This window comes from Mus caroli, chromosome 18, assembly GCF_900094665.2.
Source record: "Mus caroli chromosome 18, CAROLI_EIJ_v1.1, whole genome shotgun sequence".
NCBI lineage: Eukaryota > Metazoa > Chordata > Mammalia > Rodentia > Muridae > Mus > Mus caroli.
In genome coordinates, this window is record NC_034587.1 from 37,096,907 (window position 1) to 37,114,636 (window position 17,730).

Here is a 17,730-nt window from a genome sequence, read left to right on the forward strand (position 1 = left end):
CCTCCCTTTCTCCTCTCCTCTCCTTTCCTCTCCTCTTCTCACATTGCCAGACAGCTAATGGGACATCCTCTCAGATGGTTTGATGGTTAATTTTAATTGTCAACTTGTCAAAGTCTAGAATCAGCTGAGAGATGGGATTGTCATGATTGGGCTAATTGATGTAGGAAGGCCTGTCTTAATTGTGGGAAGACCTTGGGCTGAGCATCAGTGGGCATTTGTTCATTGCTGTCTGGACATGACTGTGGGAGTGTCGTGATTAGCTTGTCTATTGGATGAACTATCATCTGGAACTGTGAGATAACAAACCCCATTACTGCTAAGTTGCTTCTGTTGGAGCATATTATCATAGCAATAGGAAGAGAAACTAAGATAGATAGTCTGACTTGAGATTCAGGATTAACAGAGAGATGCTCAGATGATCTCTCTCTCTCTCTCTCTGTGTGTGTGTGTGTGTGTGTGTGTGTGTGTGTGTGTGTGTGCGTGAATGTGTGAATCTATTCATATCAATGCACTGTAATGTGTCTCTTTACTATAATAAAACTGTACCAAGATAGAGCACAGTATTTTTATGCCAAATGCTTAAGCTATGCTGTTTTTGAAAACTTGCATTAAAACTCTCTCATATAAGTGTATAAAATTCTGTATAGTTCTGTCTTAGCTCTAGTCATTTCCTTTGCAAATTGACTTACTTTCCACTATTTTAAGGACTATATAATCTTCACATTTTTCCAAGTCTCAGAAAGGGTGCCTTCTCATAAAGGCGCCTTTCGTTGGCTTGCAGTATCTGCCTTCTCCATGTCCCCACATGGCCTTTCCTTTGCATTTGCATGTCTTAGAGTGATCATGTTGGTGAGGCAGATCTTGTCTCCATTTTGTTTCCCAGGAGCACTCACATTTAGATTTTATGGGAGCAAACTGCCAGCTGGCTATTCCTGCAGCTGGGCTCCCTAAGCTGCTCTTTAAACTCCAGAGGTTTATACTGTTTATCCTGAAGAATTACTATAAAGTTTAGTTGTTGGCCGAAGGTTTTTCTAATTTGTCTATTCTCTACTTCTCTACAGTTTCCAAATTTTGGCCTGGGATATGCTAGGGATACAGAGAGCACACCAGTGCTGCTGAAAATTCCGAACCTTATTCTATAGTCTCCCGTTTGGATTACTTGCATCCTCAAAATGCTCTCTACCTCCTTAGAGTTATTTATATGTCTGAGTATTATATATATTCCTATTATTGTCATAACAAAATACCATAGCCTAATGGCTTACAGAGCAGAAATTTATTTTCTTAATGTTCTGAAAGTTAGTAGTCCCAAGATCATGGTGCCAGAGGATTGCTTTCTGATCTCAAACCTTAAGGAATGTTATCAACTCAACTGGCAGCTAGAGCATAACCCAATATTACGCAGTAGGCTTAAGTAACACAAAACAGACACTGATGCATTTCTACTTCTACTAATCCATAGCCTGTTTATTCAGTCCAAGAAACCGCTCACTTGTTAGGATTGTTGACACAAAACAGCCTACTAGTAAGTGTCTCTCCAGTCACTTTTCTCTTGGTGTCTATGGTAACATTCCATTTCTACCCCAGACTGAAAGCTAATCAGAGCTGAAGGCAATGCTTTGCATTGTAATTCTTGGTAATGCTATATTTTGATAAACACTGAGCATTGTATAGAAGAAAAAGGTTGCTAGTTGAGGAGGCAGACTCCATGTGAGTGTTATCTGTGCAATTGGTTGATATTCTGCTGTAGCTATCTTTAGCTTCTTAATACCTGTTTAATAAGAAGCTCATATTTTCATTTTGTATCAATCTCACAAATGATGGCACTGACTTTTAAAAGGGATCCATCCTTTTGTAAAGGATTGATTGAACTACATGTCCAAAAGACCTGAGCTTTCTCCAGGTCTGCTACAAAAAAAAGGAACTAAAATATGATGCCCATCTCTAGTTTACTCCTCACCAGAGTGACTGTCTGTATCTTTTAAAATGCTGTAATCTGTTTTAGAAAAGGAATTCTTTGTATGGAGGACATCTGCTGTTTCCTGCCAATGTTCTTGCCCCATTTGTTCCCCCAGAGTCCTAACTCTGTCCTGTTGGTTGCTAGGTTCAGAGAATGGACCTTACTTCACCTTCTACCCTAATCCAGGGCCTGGGTCAGATGATCTACTGTATATATCTACTCTTCAACTAAACTGGAATGGATCCAGAAATATGCTTGTGGACCAATGCAGGACAGTGAGATTGGATCACAGGTCTTCCTTGGACAACTGGGAATTGTGATTCTGCCCTCTGGCAAAAGGATCATATCATTAGTTCTTAGATGATCGGTTAAACTGGTTAAATAAATCAACAGAGGTTATGAGATTAAGTTCCCCTAGGTTTATTTTGCTCCATATTTATCATTTCGTAGACCAGATCATATAACACCTCCTGGAGTGTATTGCATTACTGGGCTTGCTCCATGTTTTTTTTTTTTTTTTATTCTCATGAACTGACATTTTACCTGTTAAGATGGTCAATGATTTCTCTGATACTTTCGTAGGTCCTTCAGTATTTAGATATTTAGAAGATAATAACAGCCTTCTTGGATGCCACAAATATTTTGCAGATATTGTCTGTCTCCTCCTTATAAGGATCACTCTGCTGAGGATATTACACATTCTCCCTTCACAGCCTGGGCTGTCTAGAGTGCCCCAGATCACTTATGCTAGTCTTTGCTGTGTGTATAGAATCATTGCCAGCATGGTACTCTTCAAAATCAGCACAACTACAGAAGACTTTAGTGGATCACTGTAAGTAAAAGCTGAGGCCAAAGAACTTAGAAATGGTTTAAAGTGGAGCCCTTCAGTTTGTCTATGAGAAACCAAGGCCAACTCCTAAAGAGAAAATGTTTGTTCAAAGTTGCTGAGAAACAGCAAGCACTCAGAAATCCTGATCCAGGAACTCTGCTTCTGCAGGCGTGCCTGTCTTCAGCATGGGCATATATCTAGAGTGACTTCACTTTTTATTAACTATAGTTAACTTCTTAAATATTCCTTTTCAAAAGCCCCCATCATCAAACACAAAAGAAGGGCGTTTGCATTGAATGTGAAATGCCCAGAGGATCAGGCTTTCCTTTTCTCACAGATCAAATAGATGGTGTCAGAACTTGTACCATACAAGCTGTTTCTAAAGGGACTGAAAGGATGTTCTTTGCTCTCTGAAAGCGAGTACTGGATGTCAAAAAGCAAACTCACACATACTTCTTGAGTTCAAAGACACCAACCAATCATGCTCTTGCTACTGAACTCCTGGGGTAGACCATGAATACGTGGCACATGTGAATACTAATTACTGGCTGGATGCTGCGGCTGGTGGAGAATATGGTCAGCTTCCCCTCAGCACTTGAAATTGACTCTTCAGTTTCAGTCTTGCATCGCCATTAGTCGTGTAGGTCATAGCTCCTGCGCCTTCTTCTTGCTGAGTTTCTAGATACAAAATCATTCTAGATCTCTCTTCTACTCAAAGTCCTCTGGTAGCTTTAATATAAATTCAAGTACAATCAGACTTCCATATCACATAAAGTCTACCTACATGGGTTCAATCAACAATGTATTGATATTAGTTGAAAACAATTGTATCTGCACTGGAAATATAAAGACACTTGCCTTTGATATTCTTTAACCAATAGAATTTAACTCTTTGGATGGCACTTACAATGGTTTAGGTACTATAAATAATCTAAAGGTGACTTAGGGTATAAAAGAGCACATACACAGGTTCTATGCAAACATGATGCTATGTCCTGTAAGAATTTTGTACCTTTATGTGTTTTGATATCTGTGTGGTTCCTGGATCCAGACTTTCATGGATACCTGTGTCCTCTGCCTGGGCCTCACACATGCACTGCTTACTCACAGCCTTCACCTGTAGTAACTTCTGCAAGTGTTTGTTCCAATAACTACAAGTGATGATCACTTCTTGTGTTCGAGGTATCTGTAAAAGTCCACCCTATCATCGTCATGACATTTTATTTAGTTTGCAGTGCATTTCAACAACTAAAGTTATCTTGGGAATCAACTTTTGTGTGATTTGAAATATCTGCTCTATGAGACGACAGATATTATCTTGTTTCATCTTGTTCTCTATTGTTTTGCAGGTTCTAGGAGACAACCTACACACAGTGCATGGAATACACAGCGGTCCATAAATAGTTGTTTTTTTTTTTTTTTTTTTTTTTTTACAGAGAACAAGAAAAAGTATACATCTAGTTTCTAAATGAGATTCTATAACCAGGAAAGCCACTCATATGTGGCTGAGGGAAAAGCAAACTCTTGGCTAGTTAATTTATCTTTAAGTCTCACTGCTACTTTTAATGGTGATAGAAAAAAAATCAGAGCTTAAAGAAGTACCCATGCTTATTTTTTGTTTGCTTTTTTAAAGATGGAGTCTTCCTGTGTATCCCAGGCTGTTCTTGAATCTGATATTCACTAGTATATCAACATCCCTTGTGCTTAAATTACAGGTGTGGACAGGTAATATAGTCCATTTTATTTTTAATTAGGTATTTATTTCATTTACATTTCAAATGCTATCCCAAAAGTCCCCCACCCGCTCCCCCCCCCATTAAGGATCCCATTATAAAGTCTAAGCAAAGTCCATTTATTTACACTATACAAATACATGGTTGTTTGTGAGATTCTGTCAGCCTCCAGACCATATGATTATTTCTGTGAGCTCTAAATCTTCTTGGCTTTATTCTTAATTCTGCTGACAATTTTGGGGTTGAGGAGTGGCTGGAAAGCTATGAAGAAAGTACAGAGGCCTCTCCCTGCAACACACACTGTGGACCCTCCATGTTATTTTTAAAATGACTTGGCTCATTCTAGAATTTGCCTGGAATTGGGGTTTAGCTAAAGACTGTTAGAGCAGAGGTTGGTAGACATATCAGCTTGATGCAGGGAAGGTAAACAATAGTTTCTCAGGGACTGAGATGTCAGGCTTTGAAGGGACCATATGTATTTTTCTATTTCCAAGTTCATGAGCCTTTCATCTTCTGGCCAATGTTCAGATGTGTTGCTGGTTTTTCGTACGACATTCAAATGCAAAAGAAGGCAGCAGGGAAATAGAAGCTGAGCAAAGTGGTAAGAAATTCTTTAAGAAGTCCAGGCACCACTAGGGAGGGAGAGGGAACAGGGAAAAGGTTGTGCTGACTGACAAGTGATGGAAAATCACTGAACCATAATAGACCTCACTTGTATTGACATGCGCTAGCTGAAGTGAGCAGCTGGGTAAAGCTGCCGAGCATCTTATTTTGGGGTTTGGCAGTGGACTGGGCTCTATTTGTGAAGCAGACAGCTATGACAGGATTTTACAGGTCTAATGCTGAGCAAAAATGTAGTTTGTTTAGCCCAGGGGCAGAAGTCTTGCAATGGACCATTGCCTTTGTTAGACATCGCTGTCAAGGAGGGGACACCCTGCTGGCTCCTCTTTCACATGTTGTGGCTCTAGAGATGTTGTGAGCTTGTAGTGTTTAGCATAGGCAGGCATCTAATGCAGCAGTGTGATTGGGCAGGTGCAGTGCCAAATCATTTACACACACAACTTGAACCAGAGAGAGGAGAGGGGAGGAGAAAGAGAGAGGAGGCTTTACATAATGGTGCTTTTTCTGAACGCTGAGCTGAAATACTTACTCTAGCAACCACTGTGCTAAATCTTCCATTGGCTGACGCTGTGGAACCATCTCAAGAAGCCTTTGGGGCTGCTTCCGTTATCATCCCTTCCTCTCTGTCAAAGGTGGGCAGACCTCAGATTGGGATGGAGACATGTGTAGTCATCTTCGCTGAAAAGTAATTAGCTAGTCATAGAACCAACTCCACAGCATGACTATGCCTGGCGTGCTAGCCCATACTCCGCCCAGGTCCAATTGCTCTATATTAACCACATATATTTCAGAAGCTGGGGAACCTTTGGGTCCAATGCCACTCTGGATAGTTAGGTCCTGAGTCTTCAGTGATGGCTACCTTGCTCTCATTGCCTCCACATGGTGTAAATATCACTGTAGTTTGGACTTTTCCCACTAGTAGCTGGCTCACTTAAGAGTTTGTTAGTATGCTGTGGGAGACTACTTACTTGGAGTTAGATAATTCATAGAAGGAAAAAAAGAAAAAAAATGGCTTGTTTCTGGCTTCCATAATCTTAGGAAGAAAACTAGGTTAATGTGCCTAATGGAGAAGATGAAACCAATGGAAATACCATTCTGTGCTCTCTTCCAAAGCCAGAACCAAATGCTCAGCCCTTAGAGGGAGTGCCACCTCTCTTTCCTGAAAAAAATTAGACCTTGGTTTTCATGTTGTAGTTACTTTTCTTACTGCTGTGACAAAAACAACCCAAGGAAAAGAAAGTCAAGGAAGTAGGGGCTTATTTTAGCTCACGGTTCCAGGGGACCGTCCACCATGGCAGTAAAATCAGGTGGCAGAAGCTGGAGGCAGCTTTTCAAATTCCTTCTGTAATCAGACCCAGAGGGTGACAGCTTAGGCACTGCAGCAGGCTTTCTCTTTTTAAATTCTGGCTAAGGACTCTAACCCATGGAACGGTGCCACCTACAGTGACAGTGGATCTTTTCACCTCAATAGATTTAACCCCGCATCATCTTCTCTGGAGAGCTGACTCATAGGTGACTCTAGATCCTATTAAATCAACAAGTAACCATTACACACACTTTAATTTAGTATTTCATGTAATCATAAAATAGGCAATAAGTCACAGTTTCATAAGCAGTGTCTACAACCTTATTACCAAAGGAATCTCGGATTTTCAGACTGTCTTTAAAATACTGTAAAAATATTGGAAATCATTTATGCTGATTACTACTCAGTAATTATGATAGCCATTAAAACTTCTACTATATTTTTTATGGGTACAGTGATCTTTTTTTTTATGGGCACAGTTTTTTTTTTTTTTTTTTTGAGAGAGGGTTTCTCTGTGTAGCCCTGGCTGTCCTGGAACTCACTTTGTAGACCAGGCTGGCCTCGAACTCAGAAATCCACCTGCCTCTGTCTCCCAAGTGCTGGGAATAAAGGCATGCCCAACAACACCCAGCTATGGGGACAGATTTTATTTGTGTCTGTGTGCTTCTATCCAATGAAAATAATTTGATAATTATATTATTTTGAGAATTGTGTTTAAATATAGTTGATTTCCTTTTCAACCATCACCCACCACCTTTAATTTACACACACACACACACACACACACACACACACTTTACTGAAATGAGTGATAAGTTTTGCAGAGATCCAAAGGGATACATAGCATTAAAGCAAGACAAAATACAGAAAACAAAACAAAAAAGGAAAAAGGAAAATCAAATTCAAAAGAAGAAAAAGAGATCAGCTGCCTCATTTAGAAATATTTTGAGTATTCTCACTTAAACTGCACTCTATCACTTGGGGTAGAGAAAGAGCTGCTATTATTTCCCTGCCTAAAGTAATAGGACACTGAGACATCATGAGTTTTAGGGGGAGTTTCCCAGGGCAAATCTACTGTTATGTGCTGACTGTGCTGGTTGTGTGGATTCTCCTTTGCCAGCTCAGCTCCATGGTTCTCCATGTATCACAAGGAGAAAGGCTGGAGATTATGGAGTTCTTCTGTCCCATGGAGGCCAGACTCCAGACAAGGTCCTGTAAAAAGAAGGACCCTATGAGCTATTGACATAAGAAAGGAGAAATTCCTGGCCCTGCCAGCAGTAATAAATAGGTTCACGTTCAGGGAGTTGGTTGGACTTAAGTTTTGGGGCACTGGCTTCAGTGAACTCAAGTGTGGTTTCTTCAGTCAGACCTAGCTGCCTACTTGGCTGCTGTCTGTGTAATTTCTGTAGCTTTCTAATCTTTGGAAAGCTGTGATTTTCCTTGCTCCTCCTCTGGTTTATAGAAAGATTTAGTAAATGACTGAGTTAAACCCCTCCCAGTTTCAGAGTGTCTTTCATCCCAAAAGAACTATATGCTTATGACAGACCAGGAACAAAGAATTTAATAGCAGAGTTGGGGTTCTTATAAAGAAATAAAAAACAAACAAACAGGTGAAGCTATGCACAAAATTCTGAGATACTACTAGAAAAAAAAAAAAAAGACTAAGGCATAATGCCCTAGGCTAAACCTAGTGAGGCAGCTTTTACCTTCTCAGTAGAGAGAGCTAGAGAAGGTCCGTTACAGAAACCCAGAGAGAGGTGTTTCCTTGTCAGAGTTCCTCTGTGCAGGGTAGGAACTAGCAATAAACACTGTTTCTCAGCTCTCTTACGGCATTATAGCATTCTGCCTGCTAGTTTCAAGAAGTCACTCTACACTGCTGTAATAAGAAGCTTGGAATAGCGAGCAGGGTAGGGTCACAAAAAATGGGAGGAAGGTGGGAACAAGGTGTTGATGAGGCGATGTGTTCAACAGACAAAATATTCGCCTATAAGAAAATTTAAATGAAATGAAATGAAATAAAAATTCCTTCTGGTAGGTTCAAGCCTTGGAAGAGAAGTAAAGCAATGAGAGCTACAGGTAAGCAAGCCATGATAAATATTTGACAGTCTTTCCTTTTCCTACCTTACAAAGCTAATCATTCTGTTATGTCCTATGTGGTCATACCTTAAAAACAAAACGAAACAAAACATAAAACAACAAAAAATTCATGTAATATGCTCCTTGAATTTAAAAATACTTGATACAATTTAATTTAGTGAATGCTGGTGATGGTTTTGATTTTGAAGCCTCTTGGAGAAGAGAAGAGAAAAGCTTTGCATGACCATTAGACCTCAGGTACTTCTGCAGAGCTGCTTGTCCTCTGTGCCTGATGGAAACTGCCCAGAGTACAGAAATCCCTAGTGACTCCAGCTTTGATCTCTCGCATTGAGTATGTGCCATCTCTTTGTGGTACTTGCACCAACATCAAACCTTGCTTTCAAGGGCAGTTTTAACGAGGTGGATTGGGCTGAGTGTTTCAGGCCATGGTTTTCAACTTCTAGCATCTGCAATTAAGAATGATAATCACTTACAAGAGAATAAAGATGAGCTCAAACATTGAACACATGTAGATGTTTGGGCTACAGGGAATCAATCTGTCCATTAGAATGCTAATGAATGCAGACTATCCCCATTCCTAATGAATTGGTTAACTAAACAGAGAGGCTGGGGTGAGACACAAGCATGATTATTTAACATAGAAAAATCAAGAAGGTTGGATGAATAGCAATTACATAATTAAAAAAATAAACAACATTTGAGTCTCAATTAATCCTTATTGGTAGTTCAGAAACATCCACCCGAATCTATTCCAATTCATTGCAAACTGAGCCTTTCAAGCTAAAACAATTTTAACACTTGGTCTCTAATATAAATCTCCTAATTAAAAATGTTCAAGATCAAGATGATACATTGAACTAGAAGAGCAAGGGCAATTAAGAAACTAATTTGGTCAAGTGAAAGTATATTATTCTTCTTGTTCAAATATAAAGGTTCTATTGCTTGAATTCACTGTGTTATTGTGAAATAAAAACAAAACAACAACCAATTATTCTATTCTTGAATTGTAATGAAGACTTTGAGGGTAGCAGATTAAAAAACCCATAGTCCTGTTAAAAGTATAGAACTGAGTATAGGACTATGTTTGCTAGGACAATAGAAGCAATAGGGTTGAGTTTGTCTGTGCATGTCTGTGTGTGTGTGTGTGTGTGTGTGTGTGTGTGGTCTGTTTGTCTGTCTGAATTTCTGTGTATTTGCCTATCTGTGTCTCTATTGGGAGGTTTATTTTAAGGAATTGGTTCACAACTGGAAGCTAACAAGTCTCACATCTTCAGGGTAGGCTAGCAGGCTAGGAAGCCAGGGAAGACTATATTGCACCTGATGGTCTAGGGCAGTTTAAAGGCAGAGTTGCATCTTTTATTGGGGGCCAAGGTCTTTTCACTTAAAACTGTCAGCTCAAGTGTTGGGATATGTTGGTAGAATGCTTGCCTCACAGACACAAAAACCTGAGTTTGGATCCCTAATACCAATGTAAAAAGCCCACTATGATATTGTACATTTGTGGTGAGAGCATTTCCTACTCAAGTATGAGGACCTGAGTTCAAACTTCCAGCACCTATTTTAAAACCTCAGCATGGCCATGTGTTCCCTGTAACTTCAGTGCTATGGGGGTAGTGGAGACAGTATTGTAAGAGTCTGCTGGCTTCCAGCCTAGCTCTAAGTTCAGTGAAAAACCCTTTCTCAAAGGAATAAGGGGAAGGAGGTAAGAGTAAGGAAGTTGATCAAAGATGAGAAAGCTCTTCTGGACTCTATGCACACACAGGCGTAGGCACCCCTTCTGCCCGCCCCCAAAACATGTTGTTCATGACTAGGTGAGGCCACATCCGCATTGTAGAGGGGAATCTGTGTACTAAAAATGTGTTGATTCAGTGTTAAGAACATCACAGTAATATTTACACTGATGTTTGCCGATAACTGGACACTGTGGCCTAAAAAAAATTGACACAAGGATATGTAGAAACTGAATTGAAGATTGTTCACCTTCTATGCTGATTTTGACATAATCGATCTGTGATGCAAATGAGGCATTAGAAATTTTTGAACTGCCCATTTCAGCTAGTCTTCAATGCTCCTCCACAATCCTGCTTAGAATTCTTTCAGAGCGTAACCATCCTTTATCTGTGGTCTCACCTGCTACTTCAGCTACCTTTGGGAAGTTATGTTGAAAAAACATTGAATAGAAATTTTTAGAATATGCATTCTGCAAATTTTAAATTGTATGCTGTTCTGAGCAGTGTGGTGAAATCCAGCAGCCAGTCTTGATCTGTGAGGAGGTGAGTGGTTCTTTGGCCCTTTGCATCCATATTGTATATACTACCTGCCTGTCTGTCAGTCCATAATGTCTGTCTTGAGTATCAGGTTGGGATAATGTTGAGTTTAAGAACCCTTATCTTATTATCTAATGCACATGAGTAGAGAAGCTGGCAGTGTATATGAGCCAGAGAGAAGCCTAGGTATATCTTTAAGGAAAAAGATGAAAGTTTTCATCTTAAGCAACGATAAGATCATGTATTGAGATGGTGTGGTGGTTTGAATATGTTTGGGCCATGGGAAGTGGTGTGACCTTATTGAAGGAAGTGTATCACTGTGTAGGTGGACTTTGAGGGCTCCTAGTGCTCCATCTCTGCCCAGTGTGGAAGAGTCTTCTCCTGGCTGCCTTTAAATCAAGATGTAGAACTCTCAGCTTCCTTATCTAGCGCCATGTCTGCCTGCTCACTGCCATGCTTCCCACCATAATAATAATAGGTTGAATGTTTGAAACCATAAGCCAGTCCCAATTATATGTTTGTCCTTTTAAGAGTTGCCTTGGTCATGGTGTCTCTTCACAGCAATAAAACCCTAACTAAGACAGGTAGGCTAAGAGAAAATCTTCTATATGTGAAATTATAAAGAAGGAAAAATGAACTGAATTAACTTTGCTATTGCATCTCAGACTTTAAAAGTCAGGGCTGTAGCACATGATGAACACTTAAGAAGAAAAAGGCATTAATCATAGAGTCCAATGCTGCCTGTGGCTTTGGATCCTTTGAAGAGTCTCTGAGTGCATTTCCCATCTAGTCCAAGACAAGAGGGACCATTTTATAGTGACATTTGAAAACCAATACCCAGAAGTCTGGAGATTATAAATCATTTCTAAAGTTAGGAATTCAAAAAAGGAAAGAAAATCACAATAAACCTCGAGAATTTCAAGACAAAACAAAGGAAATTCCTCAAATTAAAGAGGGTGAGAGAAAACACACGTGACCATCATCATCATCATCATCATCATTATCAGCAGCAGCAGCAACAACAACAACAAACTCTCCTAATCAAGGAAAAGGTGAAATTTGATTTCAAACCTGGCTCCTTCCTCAATCCTCCCAGGTTCAGCTAGACTTTGAATTGCATCATGCCTGAATATCCCTGCCATTCTCTACCACCAAGCATTAATTATTACCTGTTAGCAAATTAAATTTTCAAAATACCATTTGGTTTGCGTTCATAATATAATAGAGAAGAAAGGCTTAGGGCAGAATAACAGTTCTCTGGATATTTAGTTGCATGGTTTACGAGCAGTTCTAAGGGGAATTTTTTGAGCAACATTTTCCAGGGTGGGTCTGCAGAACACAGATCCTGAACTGCTCTTTGAAGAGGTTTCCTGTCTCTGTTTTAGAACGTGGTTTATAATACTCCCCACCGTTGGAGATTCATATTTTGTTTTTAGTAAATCTTGTTATTAAAAAACCTGTTTTAATCTGGTATTTCTCAAATCTACTCTGCATTCCATTCCTCCATGGAATCCATCTCAATATCCTAGGGAGTAAGCTGCAGACAATTCATGTAAGTGATGAAAACCTGAAAATAAAATCTTTCCAATCAGATAAGATAGCCCCTTGTTCTGCTATGCATTTAGTAAGCTAAAATATAGTCCTGGTAGATGCTTCCTTAATTCAGACTGGTCACTTCCCAACATCCTTGTCACTAAGTTAAGTTCTCAGGGTTAAAGGCCTTGCTAATGCACTCACTCCTGAAATCATGCAAAATTCACTGCAGGGAACACCACAGAAAGAAAAAAAAGTGTTGGCTGGCTCTGCAAAAACATAATTCATTTCCTTATTAAAATTTGATGCTGGAAGAAGAACAAAACTGCTTACTTCTTCATGGGAGAGGTACAAAGTGCCAACTTCTACCCAAACTATTTTTAAGTGTTTATCATGTTTTCTCCACCTCAATTCTTCATCAGATCCCCCATCAGTCATCAAACTTTATGTTCATTCTCTCTGTCTCTGACTCTCTCAAAATAAAAATGAAAACACAAAATTCAAAATCAAAACAAACAAGCAAAAGACCATTAAAAAATGTCAAAATAAAACAAACCTCAAACTCTATTGAACTGATTTAGTTTAAACTTACTCAAACAGTGAGTTGCTGTAGTGTGGTCAATTAATGTCAATTTGTTGGGGCATGTTCATTAGAAATGAGAGTAGAAGAGCCATTCTTAGCCCTCTCCACAACTCAAGGTGAATTTTAAACTGGGAGTTCAAAAAGTAAGTTCAAGAATGGCACATGCCTATGACTAACAATCTGGGGAGTTCTTATGCAAACTGTAAAGAGGCAACCCTCCTGGTCACACAAATTACAAAAGTGTATCTACTCCCCTACTTGTGAATTGGATGTAGCCTCTTGGTTTTCTGCAGTCTCACATCTGGTCCAGGGCTTAAGACTACAGCTCCACCTTCCCTGGCTCTCTAGTTGGAGCCTCTGTGCTCAGCAGTTTAAGCATAGCTATGATGAGAGAGAAGGAAAAGAGATGGGTTTGAGGAGAGAACAGACAATCTAGGCAGAGCTTAGTAGGAGAACAAGTATAAACTGGGGTGCTCAGTCTTGTTCCAAACTTCAGTGAGCCCTGTCCAGCATTAATATATCCATGACTACTGGTAAGTGTGTAGGGCTTGTATCTTGTTTCTTGGAACCTAATCTAATTCTAGGCTTAAGTTTTCTACAAAATGAGCACCTATTTCCAATATAGTATTTTAGGAACAGAATACCTTGAACCAAAATCAGTTGTTTTACAAGCAAATATGTTAGTACATTCATTTACCCCTTACTAAACAAACAAGTTGAGTGATTTCAAAGAGTATGATGTGGTTCTAGTTGCAAGGGATACTATGGAACACAAATTTGTTATTTATTTTGCCTTTATGTTCTGGCAGAGAAGACATTGACATACTGATGGCAGACATAATGAAGATAATAGTGGGGTTACCTGGGAAACACAGGGGTAGCTATAGACTTAGCTCTTAATGCTAACCCAATCCTAGTTCTAACACTAACCCTGACCCTAGCTCTCATCCAACTATCACCTTAACCTTCACCATGGCTCCAAAGATAGTCCTGATTTGACTTTCTTCAGCTATCCTAAAGGGATATGCATGAAAGAGGCAATGAAAGAGTTACAAAGAAAGCATAAGCAGAGAGAATTTGGAGGATCACAGAGGAAGAAGGACTTCAAATCTGTATAATTGTTGAATAGAGAAGAGTGGTCTGAATTGAGGATAGATTTCCAGACAAAGTACACATTTTCACAGGCTTTCAGCTGTGTTATGCGTTGCCATGACTACTGAGGAGCAAAACTGAAATTGAGGAGCATGCTAGCATAGACCAGGAGAAATATAGTAGTTGTAAGTATATGAAAGTGGTTAGATTGGAAACCTAGTTACAGGTTGGCAGTAGCTTGGTTAAATGAATACCCTTTAAGGACTAAGCAGTAGGATAGAGGGAGATGAGAGAGATGCTACCAGATACCAAGGATGACCCCCAGATTTACTACCCCCCACAAATGGTGGGGGTAACCAAATGGGAACCAAATGGTGCCATTTAATAGAGTATGTAAGTGATTATGCAGGAACAGCAGGTCCACCTGAGGAGTTAACAGAGCTCAGTTTGGATGTATTGTATCTGGATAGTCTATGAGATATATTTAAGTAGAAGCTGAAAGGACCATTGTACTATGAGTGCTCCCCTCTGACACAGACAACATCCAAACACTAATTTCCAAACACAAAGAGGTCCTTCATTAAACAAGGCAAAGAGACAAGGTGGCTGAGTATAAATCAGGCAGAAAAAATAGCAAATACCTTTGCAAGTCTTAATTTTAAGAGGAAGAGAAAGAAGGGGGATATCTATGTTAGAATGAGCTATGATGGGCTGATAAGTTCTGATTGGGTATGTTAATTAGGGTAGCCAAATGGGGATTTTTGTTAGACTGTGGGGCACTGGGCTATGTACAGATAGGCTGGTCTCCAGTTGAGCTGAGGTCTGAACCCAGAAGTTATAATTCACCTACATGACATGGTAGGCGTTCCCTTATGCTCCTGGAACTCTGGCTCCTGCCTAAGTTACTGCCCACCACAGCCCCACACAAGAGAAGCATGGCTAGAAGTCACATAGATAATGGCCCAAGCTTCTGACCTTCAGGCTAAACTCCTCCCCAGTTACCTAGCAACAGTGAAGACCATAAAAAGAGCTATTCAGCCCCTGCTTGCTCTCTTGCTCCTCTTACTTCTCTTACTTGTCTCCCTCTTACCCGTTACTGTCACCCCCTCTCTCCTCTCTCTTTGTCTTCTCCCCTCTCTCCATTCTCTTTGTATTCTCCTCTCCTCTCTCCCTCTTACTCTCTTTCTCTCTAGCCTTCTCTCTCTCTCTCTCTCTCTCTCTCTCTCTCTCTCTCTCTTTCTCACTCTCTCTACCTTCTCTCTTTCCCCCTGCATTTCTATAATAAAGCTCTAAAACCATAAAGAGTCTCTGCTCATCAAAATCTGCTGCACACACTCTCCAGATGTTGGGAACCTCTTCCTGCATCCCTCTCTCCTATAACCCCGGTTGCTTTAGGAAAGTAGCTCCAGGAATCCCAGGTAGGGCTGCCCCTTGGCCACCCCCTGAAGAGTGGGTCAGAGGCTTGAATGCCCACCCAGGGTTGAGTGGAAAGTGTATGGCAGCTCTCCCATGCCTGACAGACCAGAGAATAGGTAAAACTCTGGTGGGGTGTGGGTCTTTCGTCCCCTTCCCCTCTTCCCCAGGACCCCCCTTTTAATTCTCAACACTGGACCTGGATGTTTTGATAGCTAGACCTCAGGAATGACTTGGGCATAAGAAAGTGGCCAAATAAGGGACTAGACCTTGGTGACTAATTTTAGAAATATAATCAAATGGTTTAGCAAGGGAGAAGGAAAGGGAAGGACAAGACCTGCAGATGCAATGTCTGCTGTGCTTGGACCTGCTAGAGCCCTTCAGAGACAGCTACCAATAGGGATAGGCAGTTATGAAATGCTACTCAGAGATAGGATGCTCAGAGAAAGAAGATGAGAATGTGGGTTGTTCTTAACGGAAAAGAGGAATCTGTTCAGGGATTGAGAGTTGTAAGAAGAATAAGAGACAAACGAACAATTCTGGTGACTCTGAACCCAAAAGAGAGAAGACCTTTGAAAGAGAATTTTGGCTGGAGTCTAATGACAGACAGGGATATCAGAAAGAGCTATAACATGCTCATCACATTTGACAGTTTGGAGGCCACTGCTGGCTTGATCAGATAGTCTGCCAAATTGTCATTAGGAAGCGATTCAAGGATCACTGAGCAAGCAGAGGGGAGCTGGGGAAATGAGAAGACAGATTGGCAAGAGGCTGTAATGAAAAGGAAGGATAAGGATGCATCAAGCTCCAACATGCTGGTGTACTGTGGGATGGGGCAGCAGAGATTCTTCACCATTGGACTGAAGAGAAGAGCTGGAGAGAACGTGGATATAATGACATCAAATAGAAAAAAATAGGGAAATTAAGAAATGGAGGAGCAGTGCTGTATACAAGCCCTGTAGAAGCTGAGTAGAATGGTTCAATCTAGTCGTGGATAGGATGGCCTTTGTCATGGAGGAGCAGAGGGAAAAGAGGAGGTGCTTAGTGTGGGTATAAAATCGGAAGTAGTTGTTGGCAAAATTGAGGTCATTCTTCCTTAAAACTACATTTTCCTGAAGGAACAGGCATTGAGGATAGACTCTCACCAGTGTCAGTCAGTGCTTGGAGATATGCACGAGCAAACATCTCCCCCCTGCTTGCTCAGAACCCTAAACATTTCAACTGAATTGTATAGTCTGGCTAGTAATGTGAGGAGAGTCTCTCATTGGTTCTTAGATGGAAACATTGTTACTATGGACAGAGGATATTTGGTTGCACATTGCACTGATTGAAAATTCAAGGTAAAGATCTGAAGTATTTCATTCAGAGAACAGAAAAGAAAAAAATTTTCCAAGTGGCTGGGTGGGCTTTCTCCAGCTCTCCTCTTTTCTTTTTTTCTGCCTCACCTTTTGCTCTCATTTTCATAAAGCATTCAACAGTCACCAAGTTTATAATGCCATCTTTTATTCCTGCCCCCAGAAAGCATTCTGTTTGTTTAATTTATTCTTCTTTTTTAATCCCATCTAAGCGAAACACACATACATCAAAGACTCTCACCCCTTCTTTTGGTCCTAGGAGACTGCCAAAATGCCAGCTGTTTTCAACCTATAGAAGACTGTTATAAACCACTGATTTAAGAGAGCAACTCCCCTCCACTTAGTTTTAGACTTTCCTACTCTATCTAATTGGCTTTATGGATTTGAGAGTCCAACCTCAGACAGAATTAAGGCTGCTGACATGCCTCCCCCATGCAGTATGCTGCATTAGGAACATTAAGATTATATCGAAGGCTGCCACAGTTGTGAAAAGCTACCCAGATTAGGATTTCAAAAGTGCCCGAAATGACAAGCTGGCTTGGAGGAATATATGAGTGGAAAAGGAGAGAGGGAGAAAAAAAAAGCCCCAGAATAGCTTCTGTGAATAGGATGACAACTTTATTACATCTCTGGTTCCTTTCCTTCCATTTCCTATTCCTCTTCATTGTCAATGAGAAGCCTTTGGGCTTGAAAGAACAAAGTTGGCAGAAACAAAGTCAATGAAATACTTTTTGATGTTCATGGCCACCTTGTTTGGCATCCTATGTTTACCATAATATCTGCAAAAACATTTAGATGAATTGGACACCCCCTTAGAAGCATTGCCATCCCTCACATTTTGGACTTTTTTAAAATTTTTAATATTTTTTATTACGTATTTTCCTCAATTACATTTCCAATGCTATCCCAAAAGTCCCCCATACCCCCCCACCACTTCCCTA